The sequence below is a fragment of the Cupressus sempervirens genome, chromosome 9 (assembly GCF_028749045.1).
Source record: "Cupressus sempervirens isolate cs-2001-9-10 chromosome 9, ASM2874904v1, whole genome shotgun sequence".
Classification (NCBI taxonomy): Eukaryota; Viridiplantae; Streptophyta; class Pinopsida; order Cupressales; family Cupressaceae; genus Cupressus; species Cupressus sempervirens.
Window position 1 is genome coordinate 553,471,968 of NC_143126.1, and position 11,692 is coordinate 553,483,659.

The 11,692-nt window shown below is 32.0% G+C and overlaps 1 pseudogene; it reads left to right on the forward strand.

Moving 5' to 3' along the window:
• Positions 1-11,360, forward strand: part of LOC149539845 (uncharacterized) — a 105,189-nt pseudogene extending 93,829 nt beyond the window's left edge.
• Positions 11,361-11,692: the final 332 nt, after the last annotated feature.

The window sequence follows — 11,692 nt, forward strand, 5'->3', positions numbered from 1 at the left end:
AATAAATTTCCTTTATACTAGTATGTCCTCAAAATATTTCATTGAGTCAACCTTGAGGCTTTCCTAATTAATTACAATAGGACCTCATTAAGATAATACATTACATATTTTCACAATTGGAAAACACTATCGGCTCACAATCTTCACAACTTTTCACATGTGCAACCTTAGACTTTGTGCACTTGTTGAAATCATCATCAAGTTTTCTACTATCATTGTCTAACTTTTCTCATCATGATTATGTCCCTATTAGGAGATACAATCTAAATACTAGAAACCACTTCTTAGGTACTTTGTCTATACACCATCTTCTATAAATCACAAATAAATAATTCTCACATGTCTTTGAATTCCAACACACACACTTAATCATAACATCAAGACAAACTATATATCATATGCACAGCTACGCTTGACCTTATCATCAATACTCAATATGTAAAACCTCATTATATGTTTTCTACTATACTATGTTGACATCAATGACAAACACAACCATTAATGCAACATGTTAATCTCCCAAATGTTATAGAAATTCTTAGGATACTCCCCCAAAGGAATACCATAAACATTCATGTTAAAAATCTCCCCCTTTGGCATTGATGGAAACGTATATGAAAAACATTCCAAGAATACCAAAATCAACTCTATTGCTGCTATTTCTCTCATCTTTTCAAATCCTCTTCATCAATGAAATTTTAAATTCTTAAAACAACTCTTCATCAGTGCTTCCTCATTCTTAGATGGATGGACATAACTTGTTTATACTTCTCTCCCATTTATATAACTCAATGTGCTTCTCCATCATCTTCCTTCAATACATCTCTCCTCATTATTACACATTTCCCCCATAATATCAGAAGATGTTTTTCATACATTATTTCCCCCATTGACATACAAAGGTATCATTATGCCAATCATAAACTCAATATATTTAAACATATCAAGTGTCCAAAGATGTTGTTTCATATTATCTACCAAGAGTCCTTCATGACTCTTCTCAACCATAGACACTCCCCCATACAAGAAGCATCAATATTCAGTCCAAATAAACAATAATACTCTGTACCATTGGATTGATGCAATCTCTACATCATCTACTCTAAAGTAGGTAGGGACATAAACCCAAGCATACCTAGCAAATACTCAAATATTATCCTTAGGCAAAGACTTCATAAAAATATCTACAATCTACTCCTTTATATCAACATACTCTAATCTAATCTCTTTCTCTACAACTTTTTCTCTCTGAACATGATGCTTAATAGATATATGCTTTATCATAGAATTTAACAAATGGTTCTTTGACATACATACTATAATTGTGTTATCACAATGTCTGATAACAGGTTATGAAAAATCTATCCCAATATCCTTCAACATATGTTTTATCCACATGATATGATTGCAATTATTTGTTGCTTCTACATACTTTGTTTCTATTGTACTCTATGAAATATAATTTATTTCTTTCTTAGCAAGAAACTAATATTTCTCCAAGGAAAAATGCTCCACCACTTGTACTCTTTCTATTATTGATACTGCTTTCCGATTCTGCATCATTATATGCACAGAGAATAAAGTCATTTGATCTATCATAGCATAACCCAATATTGGGTGCACCCTCCAAATATCTAATTATTCTTTTTACTAATGAATAGCATGATTCCTTAAGGTCTTCTTAAATTCCTGCTACTATATAAATTTCATTTGTTATATCTAGTCTTGTGTGAGTCAAATATTATAAACCTCCAATCATGGATCTCTACTTCTTCTTCTCAACTATAGGTGTCTTATCTTTGCTAGATAGCTTGTTACCAATTATCATAGGTGTACCAATAAGCTTACAACTTTCCAAGAAAAATTCATTCAATAGGTCTTTTGAAATACTTAGTTCATGATAGGAAAATATCATCACTATTCTGCAAAATCCATAAACCTAAGAAATATTTAATCTTTCCAATCATGCTCATCTCAAATTTGTTCTTTATTTCATCAAAAAAATTGTCACTTGCTTCATCATTACCTTCAAATATTATGTCATTCAAAAAAATCACAATAATCAACAAGCCATTCTCAATTTCTTTCCAATACAAGTTACTATCTATAGTACCTTTAGTGAATCGCAATTTTTCCTAATACTTGCCTAACCTCACATACCAAGTTCTAGGTGCTTGTTTCAATCCAAATAATGCTTTCTTAAACTTACATCTCATGTCTCCTTCTTTTGTCAAAGGAAATCCTTCAGGCTGCTCAATGTAGACTTATTCTTTAAGTTCTCCATTCAAAAATGGTATATTCACATCCATATGATACACTTTGAACTTTTTATTTTTTGGATAAGCCAAGAAAATTTGTATTGCTTCAATTCTGGCAACAAGTGCAAATTGTTGAAAAGAGATTGTTTTGAAGTGAAGAACCTTTAATGGAACAATCATTATTTTGTCAATGATGTCAAACCTTCTACCTAATGGTGAGATAATTGATTTTTGGTTTGAAACCTATCATTTAGTTGTTTGATGAAGAGGACTTGAAAAGAGAAAATAACAAGAGAACCTAGAGAAAGGTTGAATTATTTGGTGTATATAAGGAGCACTAAGACCAAGTAATACACTGATACTATAGTGTACTATTTATCTACTTAAATCCTAAAATGAAAGATTACTCGAGTTAAGACTAGGAGAAGATCAAGTAAGAAAAGTGTCTACCAAGCCTTGCCATGCAATCAGTTCAAGCCAAGCAAAAATCAATAGAAGCCAAGTGAAAATAAATAAGTGCCAAGAAAAGAAGAAAAATAGTGCAAGCCAAGTGAATGTTAGTATAAGCTGATTAAAGTTTAGTTGGTGTTGAGCATGAGTAAAATTTTGTGCTTGTTGAGTGAACTGGTGTTGACCAAGTGATAGAATAGTATAGATGTTGAGTGACAACAAATAATGTTAAAACAAAGTTTTCATCAATTTGAGCCAACTAATTTGATTTCTTGAATTGTGTGAAGCATGTGGAAGATATTTATGATGAGCTAGTGGTACATAATTCAAGGTAAACCATTTTGAGGTGAATCCAAGGAAGATAAAAGAGGAAGTTTCTAGAGGAACAAAATGGAAAAGTGGGTAGATTCATTGAATCCTACCTAACCCTAACTTGGACAATTGTGGTTAAGTGGCAAAAGACCTAAATTCTCTATTTATAGAGATAATTGGTCAGAATAAAAGGTTGTCATGTGCAAGAACCTAAGGAAGATAGGGAATCTAGGGATTCTTTTATTTAGTGGTTGAACAGAAGGGACTATAGTTGGCATACAAAGCAAGATGACTTAAGAGGATGAATTCTAGATTGAAACAAAGATCTGTAATCTACAAGCGAGTTGTAAGTTTTTATCAGATAAAGTCCTACTGTGACTTTCTAATAACTATACCAATATGGATAAATTGCTTTTGATTAAGGTTAACCTAACAGTAATTTGTAAATCCCTTAGCTGGGTGACATTCTAATGGAATGGTCCAAAGTCCTCTAACAAGGCTCACTCCTAACATGGTGATTGAAATCCTTTAACTAGGTCACATTTAATAGTGTGTATTATAACCTTTAATAGGGTTGGCCTTTCATAAGGCATCACTTTAGAAGAATGAGAATTAGTAGCATGTTACTAGTAGTTTTTCCAAAATTGGGTTTACACATAAAATACTTGTGTCAAATTGTGTGAATATGCTTATGGTATTTCATGTTTACATTTTTGCAAAGTTATTTTGACCTAGGACAATAACTTACAAAATTTAAGTATTGTATGATCTAATGGATGCATGCATGTTAAGGTTTTATGGATGTGGATATGATTAGCATTGAAAAGTTTTATTTGTACATCTGGACCTTGGATAACTTATTCACCCCCCTCTCAATTATTCCAAAAAATTCCAACATCAAATGTCTCTTCATAGTCTATAAACTACTACATTTGACCTCATTTTTTTACCAAAAATTTTGACCATCAATTAAAAAGTTTTAGGTTGATCAAATTGTAGAAGGAATTTTTTTTTTAAAAAAATCTAAGCCTGTGTTGGTCAAAATTGTGAAATTTTTATTTCATTATTTGATGAAGTGCGCGAAGGTTCTAGAACTGGAGTATGGTGTAAGGGTTTTGTTACTATGGCATTTGATTGGCATTGTTTTCTTCTGCATTTTTTGGTCCTTCTGCATTGTAGGTCCTCATTACATTTGTGCACCATAGTTTCATGATATATTTCTAATCTCCATGAGGTCAACATTGTGGTCATAAGGGTTGTGCAGAGGGCATTTCTTCATTGTCCACTTCATAAGTGATTAACTTGCACCATAGACTGATGGTCTTCATCTTTGTTTTTGATGGATTGATACTTTATAGATCCCCCATTTGAGGCCTACTGAGTATAGGGTGAGCAGGCTGAAAAGAAGTAGGAGAACTATAAACAGGGCATATGGTGGGTTCTTTCTAGTGAAGCTATGTGAGAAAGGTAACTTGTCATCATTATTGCCTTATATTTTCCATGTTTTGATATTCTTGGTCTTTGCTCTTGTTCAATACATTTTCTTATTTGTTTAGATTCTTTTTACTATTGTCTCTCTCTATAAACATCTCTTATTGAATGCTTATCTTTTTTTATTTTTAAAAGATTTCATTAAATTTGGGCTTTATATTTCAATGATTTTACATAATACTGCTAGAAACATTCTATAAAATTTCATATATAAAATGGAGAAATCCAAGGACCATTAAATAAACATCAGTTGCCACCTTTAAGAACACAATTGGAAATCCCATCACACACTAATGCATTGCATTTATGAAAGTAAGCATTGAGAGACATTAGCACTATTTGGATAGGGTGCCACCTATATATAAGCCTGCACAAAGAACTCAAAGCCACAATAATAATACCACCCCTTCAACTATCAAAAATGAAGAATATACCAACAAGGGAGACACATACCCTCAGAATAGTTTTCCACTGATTGCTAGACCTGCTCACCATGCTTTCTCTTGTCATTTGTGGCCGAGTCCATACTAGACTAATGAACTCTACTTGTTCTTCCCTTCTAGAGTTTCATTTAAATATGGAAGAAGAGAATTGAAAAAGAATTTTGCAGCAATAATATTCATTTCCACATAACCCATATTAGAGAAAGTTATGCGAAACAAGAAATTAGAATACACAATGTAAGAAAAAAACAAACATGCCATAAGATGACACTAGATGTACCTTGGGAAAACCTTTTCAAAGGAAAAACCAATATTCTAATAACACTCACACACTCATTTTATAATATGAAGAAACACGATTATTTGATACACTTAAAAAGTCTCCATGCAAATCTTTTGAAGCATCACACAACCTAGTTGCATTCATCCATGTGAACAAGGAAATCAGAACGATGTAGCCACATTCTCAATCCTTGCTTCGCCAACTCACAAATGCAAAATACAAGAGATGCTCGATCAAACTTTAGTTGACAAGAAAAATGTTATCGAGTCAACCTCAACAACTACTCTTGTACTCATTTTTAATAGAAACAATTTTGCACAATATCACTAAGTGGTATTACATAAACCATTTTCTCAAAACCATGACCCGTGAATTAGATATTTGGTACTAAGTTTTCTCCAATATCCTAATGTGACAGCTATGTTAAATATTTATCCTACTGTTGCATACAACATATAGTTTCTCCAAGAATGTCTAAGACTATAATTTACCCAGTTAAATATTATTTTACTTCATTCGAATTACTATTTTATGATATGCAAGGTGTGCAATGTACATTTTATGACAAGAATAACCACTCTTCCAGTGATCCATGATGATGGGAAATAACCATATTTTCAAGAATAAACCACCAGAATCCTTACATTCCTGCTAAAATTCCATCAGAATCCCTACATCACTACTAAGGATATAAAACTCTTTCATTGCCACGTCTTTTTACAGGACTAGTTCATAAGAAAATACTAGAGGCTCCTTTGAAGTTGCATTACATAAAATCATCTTCATCAACATTAAAACAAAGAAATTAACAATACACTACTTTATATTAGCACAACTTATTATCTCCTCAAATTTTGACTAGAAATCCACTAGGTAGTTTGTGACCCAAAATGACCCTTCTCTGACACCATTTATGGCCCAAAATTCACATTGATGGGAACTAAAGCTCGATTTAGACAATAAAAGATCTTTTTAAATCTGAAATTTGAACCTGGGCTTTCCTAAGCAGATCTCTATAGGAAGGATCACATGAATACATTATTGCAAAGAAGTCCAAGCTAGCTAAACACAAGGCCCAACACACCATACCAGCAGAAAGTTCAAAGAACTGATTGAAGAACCTCATTTTACAACATGTGAAGCTTTCCTATTCAATACCAAATGCTACAATATACCACCACACACACTATACACTTATGGAACCTAATCATGCCATGCACGCATTAATTTTCAAGCCACTTATTGCTTCCAGATGCCAAAAAGAATTAAGTGGCAATTTTTATTTATAAGTGCTTTATCTATCTCAGTAGTTTTATTGAGACCCTCCCATGCCAATATATCAAAGCTTTCTATTAAAATTGTAATATTACTATCAATTCCTTGTTATCCAACAAATCAATAGCTCTATTTTGTTCGTAATGGTAGTGCACAAACTGCACTTCAGAATACTTTTTCATCCACCCCAAAGCTTCTTTGGCATACAACTTCATATGCCAATTAGGACTATTAACCTTTGTTGAATGCCTTTACCAGTGCTTCAGTCACCTTCAATTAGTAATTCTTTGCAACTCTTATTAGGGATCAAGATTAACTCTTCTATGGGAGCTTCCCATTTATCTTTGTTATTGATTTTAATACCAAGATTACAAAATTTTCCTGGAGAAAAATTCCCTTCTTATCATGAAGAATAAAACCAACATATGCTACTTTTGGATGGCCCCTAGCAACACCATCAATTTTCAATTCAATACCTGACTATGTTGGAATGAAAATTCTGCAAATTCTTTTCAGTTGAATAAGAGTCAATTAAGAATAAGGGTCTACAGGATCCAATATGTTGCTTTTACTTAAAGGTTGGTACTAAACTAAAAATTAACCATGCTTCATGCTCCATTTGAAAGCTATCTTCCATAAGGATGCTTCACTATCCCTTGATCTTTGTTCTTCCCATTCCCATGCCATTTTCATAATGAAATATGGATCTAGGGTTTCAAGGAATGCTCTTTTAACATTTTCATGTATGTTTCCTCTCTCACCCCACCTCCATCTTTCCCACTTGCTACCTAATCTCTATACACAAAAAGAAAAAAGAAAATGAAGGGAGGGGGCAAGCATTGGACTTAATGACATAGCTTTTTTCCAATTTAGTGAAATGAGAACAATACCACAATATTGGCACTATGGACCTAAAAGTTTGAACTAATGATCTTAGATACTTGATCATTATTTTTCCACAAAAATTGCTTTTAAGGATGAAGCTTTCCTCACAAATTATATACGAAACATAAAAATGATAAATCTAATATTTTTGTTTTGTCAAAGTATCTTCTGAATCTATGATACTACATAAGTATAGTTGACTTATGTTCTATGTTTAGTTGCAATAATTAAAAGAGTAGTGTGATGCAAAAAGGTAGATAGTAGTTTATTTATTCTTTATTTCCTCACCTTTTATGTTAAGTGGTATTGTTAGAGAAATATATTTTTATGAGTATATTATCAATTTCAGAAAAGCATACAAGCATATGTGAGCATAGAGAGAAAAAGGAAAATCTAAGACTAGTAAAGGGGAAATATTTACCTCTAAACATTTGTAGTCAACTAAAGAGGACTATGAGAATGAGGTGAGACTCATTTTTTTTTGGTTGAATTCTTTGAAGCAAGGGCAATCTTGCAGTCTTTTAACTCAAGTTGCTCATCACTATATTGCTCAAGTTTATAACTGCAATGCTTGCACTCTTCCCTTACTCTACCTTTTAAAGTTTCAAGAAATCAATCTGTGGTACATTTCTCACCAATTCTTTCCTTTTCCAATGGAACAATTGTATTTATATAGAAAGGGACTTGCTACTCTTGAGGCACTGGAACCTCATGTAAAGAAGATTGTTGAGGAAGATGATGGAGAAGCGTGTTTTGAATTCTATCGAAAATATGATGAATCTACCACCAGTTCTGATAATTCTATGGAGGTACATTACATTTCTCTTCTTTTTTTCAACATAAAAAGGGGTCTACTATAAATCCTTACTTTATTCTTATCTAAACATGTTTATCCTATGAAAGTCAGCCATGAGATTATTTTTGTATGGATTTTAAGATGTTATCATATTTCTACTGAAGATGCAATGAGATTTATGCTCATCATAACTTTGTAGGATATTCTTAAAACACAATTATAGTTTAATAGTTTTTTTTTCTATTCAAAATGCTTTCAACAAAAAGCACTAGCTTATTTAGTTGGAATATTTTGATTTTATGTTGGAAAATTTTTGACTTAATGGACCTGCATTAATGGCTATTTTTAGTTGTATGCTTGATATCAAGGTCTTTTTTGTTAATTTTTTAAATTTCAAATATAATTATCTAAAGAATGCTTTTGTTTGTATGCTGGTTATCATATACTAGATTTGATTATGATGTACTTTTATATAGCAATCATATTTTGCAGTTAAAAATATTTGAGTTGTCTTCTCTACATTCATCTCTCCAAGTTGAACTTTCCCAATCAAATGTATTCAAGCACTCCCTTACTTGGAAGGAGGATACTGTAAAATATAAATGAAGACAATAAAAGATTTAGCTTAAGATTAATTTTTTGTTCAATTGATAATTCGAATTTGTCTGGCTAGTATTTTATAGGCGAGTTCTTCATTTGGTCTTTGGTGTTGAAACTGTGACTATCATGAATTCCAAGCATGGACATGCTCATTTTATTATTTTCTAGTTTGCTTCATGAACTGCAAATTTTATTGGCATAAATTTATAGAATTATGTAAGGATGTTACATTATAGATTCACACTATAGACAAAATTTTATTTTTAGTTCCATGCTTGGGAGTCTAGTCATCGACTAAAATTTTAGACATGGAGTCACATCTGTATCAATCTATCTCATCCATCTTAGGAAGTGAAGAATGACATAATACTAAAGGATATTTATGCAGAGTTTTTAGTATAGCGGATAGAGATCTTACTATTTTCCAATTTTCTTCATGAACTTCAAATTTTATTGACTTAAATTTATAAAATTATGTGAGGATGCTATATTATAGATTGACCATGTAGACAAAATTGTCTTTAGATCCATGTTTGGGAGCCTAGTCTTCAAGGAAAAGCTTAGACATGGAGTCACATCTTTAATAATCTATCTAATCCAACTTGGATAGTGAAAGATGACAAAATATTAAGGATATCTATGCAGAATTTCATAGAACAATAAAAAAGAGTTCTTTATTATAACTATTGTTATTAGAAAATGCCAAGTAGAATGCATAGTTCTGGAAACATTTTATTTTAGATTTTCTCATAGTTAAATGCTACAAGTCATCTTATAGAGAAAATCAAATGGACATCCATAGTCAAAACACACAATAGGGCATATGCTATATTTTAATGAAATTTTGTTATCTCTTTTCTATATAAATGATATGCCATGTTCATTTTAGTAAACTTCAAAAGTAGTTGTTCCAGTGCTGAAGTTCTTGTGGGATAAAATGCATAATTTTCATATAGTGGTGTTCAATTTAGGATACTTTTCTTCTTCAACCTATGTATTTATTGTACTTTGAAAACTAACTAACATGAATATGAAATTTCTTTGTTACTTTCATTATATAATATATGATTATTCACAATTAATTTTATTTTTTTTGTCAACTTTGGCAATATCAAGAGTGCATAATGAGGCATGTTACACTTCAATAGTTCTTCTTTTGCTTACATTCTTGGATGCTTTCATTTCAAACAATACATGTCCAACTTATATGTTTGTGTTCTTTTTTCTCTTATATTCATACATGTGTCAATACATTGTTGTCCATAAACTGAAAATTCTTGATATTCTCTTAGAATTTAAGAGTTTGAAAGTCCACCAATCAGAGTGGTAGTAGCAAGCTATTTTTGAAAAAATTTAGTTCAATTCCAATTTTCCATGAGGATCTTAATTTGTTCTTTATTATCTACACTATTATTATTGAATCCTTGTTATATTTTTTTTATTAGAGTAAGTAGTAAATTTAAGATGATTGAATTTTTTGAGTGATCTGTAACATGAATATGTTTATGTCCATAGGCAAGACCCAAAGAGGTTGAGTACAGACTTAGTACTACTAGGCATCCAATGGTTGACAATACATCAGCACCTTGGCATCATCCATGCATAGGAAATCTAAAAATGTTGACAAGATACAAGAAACAAGCACATTAACATAGAGAAATCTACACACTTATGCTCTACCAATTCTAGTTGGTGGTGGAAGTGGGAATACAACTGGTAAAGGAAGTAAATTTGCAATAGGATCAAGGACAACAAGTGGAATTGAGATTGTTGGCTCTTTGTGGCATACATCTCCATTATCATAATCCAATAATCAATAGACAAGATTAGAAAAGAATGAGTTGAATATTGTTGAATCAGATGAAAACCTTTGTACTATTCACATATTGAGTCAAAATGGCATATCAAGAGGTCAACCACTTCCTGAAGAACCAAATATAGGCATTCAAGCAAACACATTTCCTATGCTAGCTTCAATTGAAAGGATACCTATGGTAAGGTTTGACATTCTAGATGCTTCTAATTCTAAGAGAATCAAATGACATGTTGTTTCAGGTCCATTGATAGGCAAGTTTTGGTCTAATCGGTGAAGTATACCTGGCAATGGCCCATTGAAATCTAAACGTATAGAGTCTTCATTCAAATTTGACCCTATCCTTCATTCCTCAATATCTTTCCATGGTGGTTCATCAAAATTCTCTCACAATGTCTCACCTCCTAACCTATCTCCACCCCACAAAACCACACTATATGAGCTTCCCAAGCCACCTATTGATTCAACAAAGCCCTTAAAGTCTTCTAACATATCTAATATAACTCATTCATCACCTTTTCTAGTTAAGAAGAGTTAGGAGAATTCAATTGTACAAAATCCTAGATCAACAATCCCAAAGCCTGCATCTCCATTGCCACCACCTCCTCTTGGTCTTGCAACTTGTAGTTTCTCTATACCATCTAGTGGTCCAAAGGGTCAATTTTTGCAGCTACCAAAGAGTACAGAAGTCTTAGAAACTATATAGCTCCTTGAGGAAGCTCCTTCACCACCTTTGACACCCATCCCCTTTTGAGCACTACAGCAAAACAATCAAGTGCAAATATTTCTAGCACATCTGGAGAATCATCAAAAGTGAGTATGCTATACAAGAATATATATTCAATTTTATTTTTCCTTGAAAGCTTCCTATTAAATCATATAAATCATAGTGAGTGACCATGCCTTTATAATATTTTAGATCTTGGAGTATTAGGTAAATAGTGAAGTATATAGTTTACATGTAAGTATTCAAATAAAGATTGAAGAAGTATGATATGTCTGCTTTGATTAGATAATGGGAGTTTGTGTCTGATGTTCATGATATCAATGAATCTCAAATAATCAACCCTTAATAATTTTAATCAT